The sequence below is a fragment of the Apteryx mantelli genome, chromosome 5 (assembly GCF_036417845.1).
Source record: "Apteryx mantelli isolate bAptMan1 chromosome 5, bAptMan1.hap1, whole genome shotgun sequence".
Classification (NCBI taxonomy): Eukaryota; Metazoa; Chordata; class Aves; order Apterygiformes; family Apterygidae; genus Apteryx; species Apteryx mantelli.
The window spans coordinates 10,178,222-10,194,840 of NC_089982.1; positions in this window are offsets into that span (position 1 = coordinate 10,178,222).

The window sequence follows — 16,619 nt, forward strand, 5'->3', positions numbered from 1 at the left end:
GGATGCTGCACACCTTTGCCATTTCCTCGGCGGGCGAGCCCTCGCACGCCAGCCAGTGGAGGGCAGGGAGCAGGAAACGGCGCAGGTGCTCATGGCGCCCCTCCACAGCCGTGTCAGCAGAGCTGCTCCCACTCCCTGAAATGAGGGGGAAAACCCAAATCGAACACCAAATCACGCTGGACTTGTAGTTATTACAAATGAAAAAGTTAACATAACCAGCTCAGACTGCAAACTGACACCACGATAAGAGGTCTGTAAAATTAGGCTTTTCTCCATTTCCTTTATTATCCTTTGTTTAAAACTTTTAAGCAGTTATACATTTAAAATCTTCAAAAAAGCTAAAAAGCTTCTTGCACTCCCTATTGCAAATGCAATTTCTCCAGATTCACAAGTTCCCATTCTTCCTAGGAAAAATAAGCTTATGGGTTGAGGAAAAATGAACAGAAATTTTTCACTTTTGAACTTTTTAAACAACACAGCAAAATACACCACTGGACTTCCCTGCAGGGGAACATGTGATTTTGGGTACCTTATGACTGATGTAGCCCAGTGAGAGGCTTGGTCCAGAGATGATAGCATAGAGGCACGCAAGTCTCATAAGGCAATGTGCCACTGTGGGGAAATCCAGCTTAATATTGATCTGACTTGCACTAAAGTACTTCAGGTTGATGTAAGCAAGATGAAGTAGTCCATCCTGCGTTCCTGCATCCTTCCCACACTATAGTTGGTCAGAAATTCCTGTTAAATAAATAAATAAAAGGCAGTTGTTGGTCTTGATTTGGGCTAAGTGGAATTATTTTTTGAGGGAGGTGTTTCCTCATCAAGGTGTTTTCCCCAAATCACATCTCGACGTATGCCCAAGTGGACCAGAACAGCCACACCAGTTTGCTCCACCTCAGGATGTGGCGTTAAGTCTCTAGAAACCTGAGCAGGGCTAGACCGATACAAAGAGTTGACATAAATTGCTACACCTTTTTTTTTTTTTCTCAAGGAGCTGGACACCAGTGTTTACCCCGGCTTTCCAAGTTAAGGCAGCTGGCCTGCAGAATCCCCTAAGGATACAGCCACAGATCATATCTTTCTAGTATTGTTTTGATTGTCTCTCCAATTTCTGAGTCTCCATCTCATGTTACACCCTGGTATAACACCTGACCCTACAAGAACTTCCCTGCAGACAGACTCTCTGTACCTTCACATTATCACATACAAAGTTTACAGGGCTTCAATTTGCCAGAGTACCCAGCAGTAGGAGTGTGAATACAAGCTAGAGAGGCCCAGCAACTGAGAGGGAATAACCTGTCTCCAGAACCTGCATCTGAAGGAAACAAATGGCATTGTACAACAGGTCTCTGATCCCAAATGGGGCTTCAAGATATGGTCATAATAAAAAGGTGAAATAACATGAGATAACTAGAAATACAAACACACACACACCAGCACATATGTAGGGATACAAGAGCTGATGGAAAAAAAAATCAAAATGGAAAAATGTGGCTTCTTCAGGCTGTAGTGAGAGAGAACCAGCTCTTGTCTTTCCTGTGCTAACAGTGCTGAGCTGTGCCTTATAGCATGTCCCAGCTGAGAATCCACCGAGCAGCTCAGCCAGCATGTTTAACCAGATTTTCCACCACACCTTTGGGTACACTGTCATTATATCAAGCATGCCTGAAATATCTCAGTAAAGCCAGGATAAAGGAACTAAGCAACCTGGTTCTGACTTCGCTCACTCTAACTAGCAGCAACTCTGCGTGGTTTCTGGGGGGTTATTCCAGAGGGCTGAGGACAGCCAGTCCCAAGCACTCAGGAAGACTGCTGATGTAGCATCTTGCCGCTATGCTTCTTTGTAAGCAAGCCCAAGCATCGCTGCAGGAGAACTGAACTATTAAAGGACAAGAAAATGCTCAGCTCCTTTTTGTGCATAAGGAGCCTTTCATTAATTGGACTCAGTCTGTGACATAGATGAGTTGTGTTTGCAGCACATGTGTGTGAGAGTGCATGCATGCATACCGAGATACATGTACTACTACTTAATTCCCTTGCAGACAGATTTAAGGTTTGGAAGGGGAAAAAAAAAAACAGCCTGGACAAATGAGAGTCCTCGGCCAACACAATACAGAATCTACTGGGGCTGGAGAAGTAAAACAGCAACAGACAATATTGTTGACTTTTGGGCAATTTCAGAGTTAGCCTTCTGAAGCAATGGGTGCTCTCTATGCTTTTGATAAGTTCCAGTGAGGCTAAGACCACCTCCTGTACACATGCTTGTATTAAAACAAGAACACACGGTCTGCCTGATGTGTGACCTGCATTCTGAATGGCCCTCAATTTCACAGTATTTTTGAAATTTTCTGAAAATTTTCAGGTTCTTCCCAGTCATGGGAAAAGAGGCTGGGGAATTCAGACCTCATTCTTTGCCCAGTCCAAGCCATGATTATTAACATGTCTTACTCTCCCAAGACCAACACAACGACCTAGATGGAAGAACATGAGACTTTCTACAGGATGGGCCCTGTCATTTATATCAGGAGACAGTGTCTTGCACTTTCCTCATTCCTTTCTCCTGAGTAGTACCTTCTCCTCTTGCAAACAGACAAAGGAAGGAGCAAAAAAGAAAAGGGAAGCCAAGCAATTCCCTTACAAAACTTTAATATTCCCAGAATTGGGGGGGGGGGCAGTTTTGCCTTTGATTCAACCTGCAGCTAGACTGTCACAGGGCCTCTTGATCTCTTCTTTGCAGGACATCCAGATCACTTGTGGTTGACTGGCTGCAGCACCATAAGAAATATGGCCTGACTGCACAGCTCAGCCCACAGAGCAGACAGAGGTCAGGCAGCAGCAGAGCAGCTCTGCCAGGTCCAGATTAATCCATCAGAAACTAAATGCTTTGGCATCTCCAAGTGGAAGCTTGCTGGTGCACAAAGCACTGTTCTTCTATTTCTCCAACTTTAACCCTGCACAAAAACATAACTTACAGGACTGAAAACTTCTGCCTTCAGCACTAGAACAGCCTAGTGCTGACAGGCAGAGGTATCAGTTCTTAACTCTGTCTATCTCTTTAAAAGTACCTCTTCAGTCCCTCCTCTTCACTGGCCTATTTCTTTTCTGTAGGCTGGCCTTACACCACTCCACCTCAGGTGTACTTGTCAGGTGGCTTCAACAAGACCCTACCAACTCTGTTCCTGCCTTCCCTGCTTTTCAGTGCCATCCAGCTCTGGCTCAGAGTCTTGACATATTTCCTCCACACCCAGACTCCTGGCTGTTCTTCCCTGTCTCCTACTGAAACCAAAAGCCAATTTGAATCCTGCCTCTGCCCTCCCAGCAGGGCTTGCTCCTCTCGCTCACCTCATTCCTGGAGTACACCCTAAGAAAACTCAGGGATTTGCACACAGATGCAATCATGGGGGAAACAAAGAACAAACAAAACATCATGACTCAGTACACTGCAAACTACCCGTGTAAACCCAGACAAACTGCTCTGATGTGAGAACAGTTATCTACCTGTACTTTCTTGCTTCCCAACATAAAAATTTGACAATACTTGTTATTAAGAGCTTTGGGCACCATAGCAATTATGCTGTATATTTAGTTACTAACCTGTATCTGTTAACCACTTATGCTGGCGATGAGTAAAGCTGCCAGACCCTGCTATGTCTTACAATGGTGAAACATTAGTGAGCACACAAGGGGCGAACGAACAGGCCGCATGCACAATTGCAGAGCAGCATTTTCAAAAGCGTTCAGCATGGCTGCCAACCCTGCGCCTGTTGAAATCGGTGGGAAAACAGCACTGTTACTGACTTCAGGGAGTGCTCCAGGCTTTTGAAAACTAACCACAGCTTTCAGTAGGATTTTTATTTCTGTCATCTGTGAAACTTGGACCAAATGATGTGGTTACACTGCACCTGTATTTTGCTTTAAAGGATCCCAAACTATTTATAGTCACTTAGATTTTACTCTGAGGTGTGTTTGGGTGGGTAAGCAGCAAGGACAAGGCTATACACTTAAGTCACCTTATTGTAAACAAAGATGTCTTCAAATCATGTACAGCACTGGGTGAATGTGTATGTATGTGTACATATATATTTTGCTTCCTTTCCCCATTGGACAATTTGGAAAACTCTCACCCCACAATGAATATTCCCCTGCATTCTCACTGGCATGAAAACACACTCAAAGAGAGAACTCCAAGTCAAATGAAATGCTATGTTCTACTCAGAACGAAACATTTTGCTTCTTTGGGTGTTTTTCTTTCCATTTTACAAGAAATGAAATAAAAATAATTTTGTAAAATTAAATTATCATTTTTGGAATAAGACTTCTGGTCTAAAAAAGGTGAAATTAGACCTTTCTGCAACATTTCTTCTTTCCCAGACCAATTTCATGAATCTACTATATACACATTGTGATCAGAAGTAAAAAATAAAAGCAGTTTGCTCCCTAAAATATCTCCCACCTGTAATCACAGTTAAAGATTAGCAGCCAGGCACCAATAACCCTGTTTGCTGATCCTAAGGCAGAAATTACCTTGCACAGTCTCCCCGTGGTAGCTCTGTAAGATATGCTAATCAAAGGAGATGGACTGTGAGCTCTTCAAGTATTAAACTGTATCGCTTTGCCTCTAAAACAAACATACAAGTCTTCAAATCACACCCATCGTTTCGCATACCTGAACCTTCTCATGTGAACCTCAGTACTCTTGGCTACATGTGTTAACAACAGGGACATCACTTAGGAACCTCACTGCTAACCCATGTGCTGCACATCCCATTGGCTGTAACCAGCCCTGGACCCATAGTACACAGGTAAAGAATACCAGTTGCCTCCAGCAAAGAGAAGAGCAAAGCATTTCTTTATTGGCAGTAAGGGTTGCCATTTTACAAACTCTTGAAGAGACTCCTCACTCTAACAGGTTCCCCCCAGTCAAAGGACAGAGGTCACTGAAAAAGAAATGGCAATAACTATGTACAGTTTATCCACGTAAAAACCAGTTCCTGGTCACGCGGTCTCAGGCAGAGCATGGTTCCATGCCGCTCAGCTAGAAGTTGATAAATTTCACATTAGACTTAACTTCCTACACCTGCCCCATGTCCCACCAACTAGAAATGGAGAGAAATCCCAAACTCTGATTTTATAGCAAAGGAAAAACAAACAAAAAGCTCCCAAGCCACCCCCTCTCCAACATAGGCCTTCCAGAGTGGTTCACAGGCACCTCTCAGATCCCTCTTTCACATCTGAACAACTGTTCTTTAAGCAAAATCCACTCCAGAAGGTTTCCAGGGTCCCAGACATATTACAGTCTGATACAGACAGAGGTTTTTATTTTGTTATCTACACTAAAAGACTATAAAGAACCAGAACGGCCAAGGCACCTGTATGTCTTTTAACTGAGTGAGGCAAAGTGTCAGCCAGAGCAGTGGGCAGATCAGCTCCGTGTGCATGACCAGTAAGTTTCACAGACTGTCACGGTTTCCCCAGCTTGTTCCTCCTTTTCTGCTGAGAAACGGTGTCCAGGTAGAATGTGAGGCATCTGGAGATTTGCTCAGCATTTCTAGATGTCCTACAGATGAGTCAAATGACTAGACCTTCAGAAATCACAGCCATGTCTGCAGCACCTGTACACATTGTCAGGCAGACTGTCCATGCCTGAGCCACAGTGAGAGACAGTATCTGTTTTATTTACTTGGTTCTCGCTTGTGCATCATGCTCTTTTAAAACAGGAGACCGCTGACTAGCAGACCCACAGCTGGACCCCAGAGATAGGGAAAAGAGGTTTCGCTTTTCCTAGAGGTCAGAATGGACTGTGCAGAGTTTGCTGCAATCCAGAAAGCCACTGAGTTCACAGAAACTAGGTCCTTTCAAGGACAGAAGGCGCGTGTGGGGGGGTGTTATTGCCAGTAACAGCTTTTATTTCCAGTCTGCCCTTTGTACTTTCGGTTCTACTTAAGAAGTTAATTATTCTAGTTCATACTCTAATATAACCAACTTTGGAGTTTTAAAGCCTTGTTGATCTTCTTTGGAGAGATAGTAATACAGAGAGGGCCTAGGCAGATCCACGTTAAAGCTCTAGCTAACTTGGGATCCTGCCACAGTCACAGATGGTCTACACATATGCAAAGGATTTGGGGACATCTCCCTTCCACTCCGCTGTGGAGATGCAGGGCATCCCAGGCAGACACACAGAGGCTTTCACTCCCTCTTCCCGTATGGTATGCTACAAACATGGTTGGTCTCAAACTAGCAGTGACTTTGAGTATTTTTAAATCTGCGTTCCGCTGCTGAAGATGCACGTTTCAGGCAGATACAGGCTCCTGGGTCTATCCCGCTGCTCTAGCACTGAGGACATGATGGAGGAAGCAGGCAGAAGGGCTTCCGGGTCCAAGGCAGCCAGAGGGGCAGCGGCAGGAAGTGGAGCTTGCGAAAGTTTGCTTTTAACAGCTGTGTTGAGAACAGCTTGGGACCAGAATGGCTGTTTCACCAAACTACCTTCCGCACAGTCCTGACTAACGGCATTTCACTTCAACAAAGTGTGTGGTCACATTCCTTTCCTCACATGCAGTATTTGCATAGTAATCACAACCCACCAGCCTCAGCTGTAATTGTTGCTGGATCAATAAAGACAGCTGAAGCCTTCCAGCCATCACCCAGAGGAAACATGATATGTCAAAGCCTTTCCAAGACAAACCTCTTCTCCCAGAGAAAGAAAGAAACCTTTGCATCACTCCTCTCTGTCACTTTCCTGTCTTGAGTAAGCTGGGCCTTATGTAGACTGCAGCCGTTCTAACACAACACACGTTGGCAAATGTCCTGTTTCCCCCAGAACTAGCCATTCTGTGGAACACACTGGGCACCCAGAAGAAAATAATTTGCCCACAATTATCCAAACATTGTTATCATTTGGTGATTCTATTGCAGCACTTGCCACTGCTCCTATATGACTTGGTTCTCTAAGGCAGCTGGGGCACAAAAGGATTGAGGCACTAACTTCCCTTCAGTGACAGCACCTCAACAGGTATCTGGTGGCTGAACCCTTTGGAGCACCCAGCGTTGGGTGCTTTGGAAAATTTTATTGCCGTGCTCCCCCTTCACGTTTGACTCACTGAAGGCAACAAAAGATGGGATTCTCTCCCTCCCTTGAAGCCAACCTAGACACATATAACATGAGAACACTACTCTACCTTTTGCATAGGTGTGCTGTCTTGTTGTGCCTCCATCTCCCCAGCTGTATGAAGAGTCGTCCCTGACTGGGCTCTTGCAGAGTGCAGGGCTCAGAACTAAAGGCCAGGATCCTGCCTCTGAAAGGAAGGGGAGGGGCACAGAGCAGCTTTAGAGCACTGGGCTGACAAGTCTACCCCTTTTAGCTTCTGCCAATGCGCATCTCGGTCATCTTCAGAGGGAGGTTGTACCTGTATTTTTGCACTCAGTACTTCTCACTGAAACTCTCCTTTCACTGACTCTTTGCTTTTTGAAGCTGTTTTATTTGAAGCCAATCTGTACTAAAAATAGGATTCCTTACTAAGAATGGCACTGGCATTACTCACTCACTGCTACCTTCTCATCTCACGCTACATTGCCACACCTCCGGCTGGAGGAGTGTGCTGCAGTAATCATCCACAACTATGTGCTTCTGTGAGCAGGTTTTGAAACTTTGCCATCCTTTGGAAGCTCCCACTGTTTTTTCTTTCATGTGCTAATACAGTTCAGCAGCTTATCTCCTTTCACATCCTTGGGGCACACCTCTTCACAGGGCTGTAGACTAACAACCCAACCAAGTGGGAAAAATACACAGGAGTTAGAGCTGTCCCCCTTCTACCCTGTGCAGCTCAGGCCAATCTGCAGTTCTCAGTTGCAAGGGATGCTGTTCTTAGCTGCATTCAGGAAGGAACAAACAAGCTGCTGCCCCTAGAACCTATGGCATCCTTTGGCTTTGACCGTCAGCCGCTCCACTCAAATTGCCCATCGATTACTAGTGCAGAGAATAGCAAGGGGGACTTGCAGGCCTGCCTGGTGGGAGGTACTCTTTTCCAGCTCAGTTTTGCCAGACGCTAACCACTTCTGAGATATATCGCTCCTCCTCAATGCCCCCTGGAAATCTAAGGGTGTGGGAGTGGGAGATGTACCTCTGGCCAGGTCTAGCTGTGCAGTTAAATGAATCCTACACAGGGTTTTGTTTTCTTTCAGCATTCTTTTGAGTTTTGCACACCACTTTCAAGTGCAGGAACATGTTTCCTCCTGTCGTCCATGTCACAGGTGCAGCCAGTGCCAGAGCTGACTGTCACTTATTTGCTCTGATAAGGGGTTAAATATGCACAGGTAAACCTGGGCGTATGTTCATAATGCAGGTGGCAGTGATACTTTAAAGGAGGCACCTTTCTTTGTTCCCTTAATGATTCACTCATTGGGAGTGTGGGAATTAGCCTATATAAATTTTTTGCTAGTAAGGAGATACACCTAGATCCTGAAATAGTGGATGGGTGAGAACCAGTTATAGACTCTACACATTGTCCCGGTAGTGCAGAGAAAAACAAACCCGCAACGGTAGGCTGGGAATAAATGACTACATGGTATTTCTCACGGCAAATTCTCTTTACCTCCTGTTTTCTGTGACTCAGCAAAAATCCTGCAGAGCTGCAGCCTCTAAGAGGGACCTGACTTTGAACGGGATCTTCAGCCAGGCCCTCTCCCCCAGGGGCTAAGCTCTGGCAACTAGAATTGCTCATGGACGTAACTGATACGACTCAAGACAGCAGTGAATACAGGCAGCCATGCTTTGGTTGCACCAGCGCTTGAAGGCAGGTGTGAGATTGCATCAGGAAGCCAACACAAAAAGGGGGACTGGCTTTCCAAGCCTGGCTTGGTGCCCCCTTTGTAAGCTGCAGCTTAGACCTCATCAGCTGAGAGGTGAAGAAACAGTTTTGTATTCATGGCACCTCACTAACAGAGAACTTGGCTCCCTCCAACCTAGCTAAAGCAGGAACAAAAACTTCCTGGGAGGTTTGGCAGAGTGGGTTGAAATATCCAGACTCTTTCTTGAGCTCCAAGTATTCTCACACTTTGTTGGAAGAACCTTAAGGATCAATGAACAAGGATACCAGTCTAAGATCCTTTACAGAGGACAGGTCAATCCCAGCTTATCCACTGGAAGTTATAATTTACATTAGCATCTGAGGAGCTGCACAGGCTGACAGAACCATGAGTCAGTGGTCAATGCCTTGTCACTGGTTTCCTACTGCTTCGTAAGGAGGTCAGATAGCGCTACTGCTGCCAGTGTAATGAGCCCTTGGGTGCTTAATCTCTTCAAGGTAGGCTCCATACACCAAGGTAACATCCCAGAAACTGGAAAACTTGCCTGCATCTTGCAGGTATCTCCAGTCAACCTTTGCCTTGCAGCATGAGCCAAGAGCACACCATGCTGCCAGAGCTCAGGACAAAATGTGGGGAAGAGCTGAGACAGTGTGAGCCTGAAGGGAACAGCAAAGAGGTCAAGGAGAGACACCACCATCACCCTGCAAATTGGGTCAGGACATCAGCTATGCTAGTACTTCGATGGTCACAAGTGAATCATGAAAGCTAGAAAACAGCTATTGATGTGCACAATGGTATTGCACTGCCTGCAGGACAGAGAACACAGTAGGGAGAAACGAAGGGTGCCAGGAGGCTACATCACAGGTAGGATGAACCCTCCCCAGCTGAGCAGCTGAAGAGGAAAAAAAAAATCTTTAGTAGCTCTCTCCTGCGCAATGTCCTGTCATCGTGCTCAGTGGCTCCAATAACACAGGCCAGACCTCTGAGCTGCAATTTGCCACATAAGCCAGAGCAGCATATCTGTGGGCTGTGAGCAGGTGTCCTTTGGGAGGCCAGGCAGACACGCTATGCCAGGTCGTGGCAGAAGGCATGTGGGCACGGCAACCCAATGCAAAGCACTCTCTTGTGTGGCATATCCTGCTTCTCCCCAAGATACTTACAATGTCGCCGGTTGCTTATCAGCACTTGTAAATGATACCATCTGTTTAATCAGTGTTCTCCACACTACCAAGTCATCCCAGATACTCTGCATTGGAGACAGCTTTTCCACTAGTAATTAGTAAAGGTGGCAGGGCAGGAGGAAAGAAGCGATTGCCAGGCTGCTTCTTGCATAGGCAGTGGCATCAGTAGCTAACTACCTCCCCCCTACCCCAGCTTCCTCCTCCTGAGCTAATTGTGGGCCTCCCTATGCTTCACACTGGGAGCTACTATACATGAATATTTCATAACCAGGCCTGAAGGTTTGTCTGCTGCCTGTACTACTTCCCTTCAGAGCACCTGAGATCAGCTGGGCTAGAACGTCTGCCCATCTCACGCTCCCCTGCTGCCGAGATGGAAGATGGAAACTTACCTACCAAGGTCGAGGATGGTTCTCCCTCACAGCCTCCGGCTCTCAACTTATGTCATGTTGGCAGATAGGTCTCCCAAATCATGACGCTGACTCTAAAAAACAGCAAAGGGAATAAAGTCACTCTTCTTTTTGTAGGAGTTTGAATCTTTAGGGTAACACTCACTTCATACACTGAACTTCCTCCCTTTTGTCCCTAGCAGTTGCAAGTGTCCTTACTCAAAATAACTATTTGAAACTTAAGGTTCTCAGGCTACGTCTCAATTCAAAGAGCTGGTACTTTGTGCAATACACCAACAAGCATCTCCAGGGATTGGGCTTGAAGGGACTGCCTAGTCCAGTTCTCTACAGTACCAGGCAACTGTAGATATTTAGTCTTGACATACACAAACACACACACAAAATACTAGAAGCTTTAAATTTCTCCAAAGCTCCACACTGAAACACCACTAGTAGAAAAAACTAAAATCTACAATTATTCCCTCCTTGCTGCATCATCTGTGATTCTAAGGTTCACTGTAAAGTCAAGACTGTTGATAACCCTGCACAAAGCACAGTCAGTCCAAGACATCCTTTCTGAAAGAGCACCTTCCATAAAGGTATCCATATCTTCAGCTGCTAATCAGCACAGCCCAATTGATTTCATCTTCCACTAAATAAGGGTCTGGCTTGTCTTGGTTTTGGTAGATGTTTGTCCATGATAGCTTGGTAGCTGTGATAGTGAAAGACAGCATGGCTTGGTAGCATTTTGGTGCTGTTTCATTTATTTTACTCTGTCACTGGTTTTGGAGCCTGGGTAAGGGTTAATCCCTTCCCTGGTTTTACCAGGTAACAGCTGTTCTACTTTCAGGATCCCTGGATCACCCAGTGAGATGTGTTTTGGTGAGGTAAGTGGATATCCTTGCAGGAGCTCCTGTGGGAGGAGCTTTGGGAAAACCAGTCAGAACTGGTCCTGCCAGCCCGGGGAGCATTCCTACTCCCATGCTGATGCAACTGAATCCAATCTCCTGGCAAACCAGCTGGCTGCTGTCCAAAGAGCTCCCTCCAGACTGGCTTGCACACTGAGCCAAGACTGGGGATGGCTGTGATGAAATTGGAGCAAGGGGACAAAAGGCCTTCAGCCTTCATTAAAACTGAGAACACCTGATGAAGATAATGCTTGCTATTAATTGGCTCCTCCCAAAAAAACACAAGCTGCCTTGTTCTGCTGCAAGTTTGCTCTTCTGTGGAGTATCTCCCCAGCACCAGCAAGACCATGGATGTTGAATCATAGTGCTGAACTGTAGCACAATCACTTGGGATGTATGAGTGGGAATCATTTAGACTGTTGTGCAACACCAGTATGAAACAGTAAAGCAGAGTTATTCCAGTAGCAACACTCATCCTACTCCCACTCAAGATTTAGTGTGTAACAGCTTTATGTGATGTGCCTTCCAACAGAACAGGGACTTGAATGCATCCTGGAGATGAAATAGCTGAACTGTGAACGTGGCTTAAGAATACTCCAGAACCAGAGTTTTAACAGAGAGAGAGAGAGAGAGAGAGAGATGCAAATTACAACAGCATGTTTAAACTGTACTTCAGACACACTAGGAAGGTCTCACTTAACTACTTATGTCTTCTGAACAAAAGCAGCTACTTAGCACAAGCAAGATAATCTTGACAATGGGAATTATGAAATGCTTTAATCATGTCTTAAAGCAAAATTTTTCAGGCCCCAGCAGAGGAATGGGATCTTCTGAGCACTGCTGTTTTCCCTGAGCTCCCACTAAGTCAACAACAGAAGTCATGCTGATGCTACTGGGACCAAGATTAGACAGTGCTGATGGCTAACAAGGTCCCTGCCAACACTGCTCACCATCCCTACCCAACTTTTCTTGAGATATTTTTGCCAACAGACACATTTTACTGCATCTTGCAGTGCTTGCTCATTACTGTTGCAGTAAGTGATTTCTTATGTAAATTGTGCGAGCCCACAGAAAAACCAGTTCAATTCCAGTCTGCACTGCTGGAATGGCCACAGAACGGAGGAGAAGCGCAGATGCTAATGATATAAGAAGTTAGTATCTTTCACTGCAAATTCCACACAAAATTCCCCTAGCTACCTATTTGCAAGAGCAGTCACCAAACTTGTACGTACAATAGCAGTTTCTGTGCACCTAATTAGAAGCTTGAAACTTATGAGCATTTTTGGCTGTGGACCTCATGTCTACTTTGAAACCTCATCTTTTAAAGGCAGTTATGCAGCTGATGATAACACCTCTTTTCTATATAGAGTCTCACAAACAAAGATAGTAAATGTGACGGAGAAAAATATGTAGCCATCTGAAGAGGATTCTTTTCTTCTTATTGCTACTATTATAAACTTCTCAAAGACGTGGAAATTATTTCTGCTTTTATCCATGTCACAGTGTGCATCACTGTCTCAAGATGACTTGTTGCCTCCCCTCACTGCAGACAGGTAAGAGGTGCTTGCTGCAGAGCCCACAACGGACACTGAAATGCTGGCACTATCATATGTGCTTACATAGCACAGGGGCCATTAATATTATGCCATTCCTTAATATTTGTATGGGTTTGACAAAGGTTTTTGTTGAATTTAGTATTTTAAGTGCCCTTTCATAGGTGATAACAGATCTCATAGGATTTGTCCTATATCAGCCCCTAAAAATGAAAGAAAAGTTACTATTTTTCATAGCAGAGGTATTTGTTGGGGAATCAAAATGTAAAATCCTGTACTTCCTCTGATCAATTTTGCTTTATTCTGCTACTGTATCCTTTCAATTCACACCCCCTTCCAGACCAACAACTGCTGAAATCCCAACTGCTACCATCTTATCCAGACAGTATTCTAGTGCTTGTGTAGAATGTCTAAACAGGATTAAAACGAATAGCTACTGTTCACATTCTTGAAAAGCTTTCTTCATAAATGAGAGGAACTAAGACCTGACAGGGCATTTGTTGCCCTAAGCCCTGGTTTGGTTTTGCTCTGCTCCACTCCACCCAGGAGGTGTCTGCCTTTCATCCTGACAGTAATCGTCTTGGGGCATAAGACAGGAAAGCAACTTTAGTTGGAAGGAGCCAGATCCACAGAGGTAGATACTGTATGAAAGCAATGCAGATGGATATCAATGGGAGCCACAGCTACTCTGTACCTATGAAAATTATATATCAAAGTTTCATTTGCAACTCTTTCTACCTGCATTTCATGTGTGCACCTTTAATTAGCTTTGAACGTAAATCACACTGCCTTGAAATGTGAAGGCAAAGGATGCAAAAGGAAAGGAAGTCTTGTGGCTAAACCTTAGGAGAGCTACCAGGTTCAGTTCTTGTCTGACCACCAACAATTCACCTCCTCCTCATCCCAGCTGTGGAATAAGGAGTGGAATGCAGGTCTGACAACGTTATACGATCTGGATTGTTTCTGAGGTGCTCAGATCACACACTGACAGGAGCTGTACAGGTGGACATGCTAATAGAGATATTTCAAAATACACTCATTGCTTTAAACACCTAAAAGTCATTTTTGTTTCTGCTGTTTTTATACTAGTTACCTGCAGTGCTCAAGCAATTTCATTTCCTATGGAAAAGGAATACAACAGATACTGAAACATTTCCTTATTTATCTTCTGGGAAACTAGCAGGTTTCAAGCACCACCCATGAATTAATTTGATCTCAAAGTGACTGCAATCTGGTACCCAAATATGAACTCATCATCAGCTGTGTAAGGAAAATCACACTTCAAAAAGGAAGCTATTTTTCAAAGCCTGGACCAATGTATCTGTAGGCAAGAATCCAAAAGCAGTTAGAAGCAATGATAGCGTTATCTGAGTTAGTATGCATGGTACTGGAATGAAGGCCAGACATGTATGCTGAGACACACTAGAATTGTTGCACTAGAGAGAAGGCTCTCAGCCTACTTGGTTTTGTGTTTTGTCCCAAACAGTGGCGAAGAGAATAGGCTGCAATATTTAAGTCAAAAAGCACTAAGATGAAAAGTGGCTTTTTTTTTTTAAACTATACACAAAAAAAAATAAGTGTCGAGATGAAAATTTGTTTTTCAAGAAAAATTGCCACTCTTCTTACTGAGAAAACATATTTTGAAAGTTGTTTTTTTAAAAAAAACACCTGGAACTCAAAATCTCCCACTTCACAGGTCTCCTTTGGTTGAAAAAGGTACAAATCCTGCTTCCTTGGCTTCATGCCTAAATCCACAGTAAGCAAACAATAGCTGTTTCCCTCTAACATTCACAGGCGTAGCTGTCTCAATCGAGCAATCTCACGAGTCATAGGCAAAGCCAGACCTGCAGTAAATGACGATAACTCGCTTAAGGAAGGCGTAACCAGCAGAAGAATGATAGGTATGTACAGCTTTGTTCACAAAAGGAGGAGGAATCAAGGTTTGCTTATTGAAGGTTGTCTGACCCTTCTGTCCACCGATTTATCTCACGTGAATAGGCTGCATCACTGACGCAGGCAACTGGTCCTTGCTCCTTGAGCGCACTCACTCACTGCTACCAGGTCACAAAGAACTCAAAGCCATTGCTCCTCAAGAGCAAAGCGGCTGCAGAATACCGTTACTGGTTTGAGAAAGCCTCTTCAAATACAGGCTAGCATTTGTTTGTCCCTGTTAACAACCCTGCTTTCAGATGTTTGTTCAAGTAGTTCACTGAAGAATTTGTCATGCTAACAGGCTAGGTAAGCATATTGATATAAAACTGTCAGAAGTTATTTAAGAACACAAAAGTTGATACTAGTTACTGGAAATGGCGTGAATATCTCAAAAGGAGGATTTAGGCAATACTGCACAACGTCTACTTAGAGCAACTGTCAATACAAACATCTTCACAGATGTCCGTGTGTATCTGGATTTAGCTATACAAGCAGCAGGAGAAAAAATCTTGTACATTTTTATTGCCACTGAGAAGACCTGGACATCCTATAACACTCATAAGGCTGAGATTCTGAGTAACATGTGCTAGTGCTCTGAATGAGAAGCAGGCTACTGGGGGCAAGGCAGGAAGAGGAAAGGAAAGTTCAAAAGCAGACAGGAAAATATTCTGGTCATAGACAACTGTAAAACATGCAAAAACGCCACAACATTCACTTAAGAGAAAACAGCATGAGGAACTAGCTTGCTTTTTTAATTCAAAGATGATTGAAAACAAAACATTTAGGAAACGGGAAGGAATTATGCAAACAAACATGACCCTCACACTATTGGAATTCCTGGACACTGAGCTGGATACTGAAAACACCTTGCAAAATCAGCCACGTGGGCAGAAAATTGCACAAGAAACACCAAGCTATCCTTCCAGGCCTCAGCAGAAGCAGCTACAGGTGACAAGGACACAAAAACTCTGCTGTCGAAGTAATATTACCAGTGAAAAACTAAGAAAAAAAAACGGAGGCTAAACTTACCAATAACATGTGGAACCACAAACCCAGGCAGGCTTAGTAGAACTAAAGTAACTTCAGGGTCAGGAGAGCAGATTAAAAGCCAGATGTATAACCTGGAAAGCAGACCTGGCTGTGCAGGACCGCCAGTAAAATTTCTCTTGGGCCTTGCACAGTAGCAGAACAGATTTGCTTGTCACAAGCATAGCACCCCCGGACAGCTAAAGACTACCAGACACAATAGTTGCATTCATCAGCTTTTGCTTGTAAAGCAACCCACTGGACATGGTAGGTCTTGATGTTGCTTGTGTATCGGATTCACATTAAGAAGGTAGTAACAAGCTGTTATTACTCAGGGACACAGCCCAAGTAGAAAAACATTACTGCTTGCTAAGAAAATAAAATTATAGCTATTTACTCTAAGTTGTTACTCATTAACAACATAACTTTCAGAATTTTTTTTCACTGTAAAGCTGTGCATCACTTCTGAATATAAAATTGTGTCATACCTGGGCAGTGTAAGTCTCCATCTATTCTCTGCATTAAATGTTATGAAGAATTCTCTCAGCAAAAATGGAACGTTTTACAGTGCTCAGAGAGGCGGCCCCTGGGAACATGAGAAGTTCCCTGACTAGCACAGGACAACGGTTAGCACACACACAGCCACATTGCAGCAGTCATCTCCATATCTCCACAGGTATGGAAGAGTTCAGTTCCCACTGCAAGCACTATAGCAATGCTGGGTGCGACTAACCCATAGCAAAAATTTCCTCTAGGAAACTGTTGCTGGCTGCCTTAACTTTTCAGAAAATCTGACTCTAACCTGAATGCCTAGACAAGAGCATGCCTCCT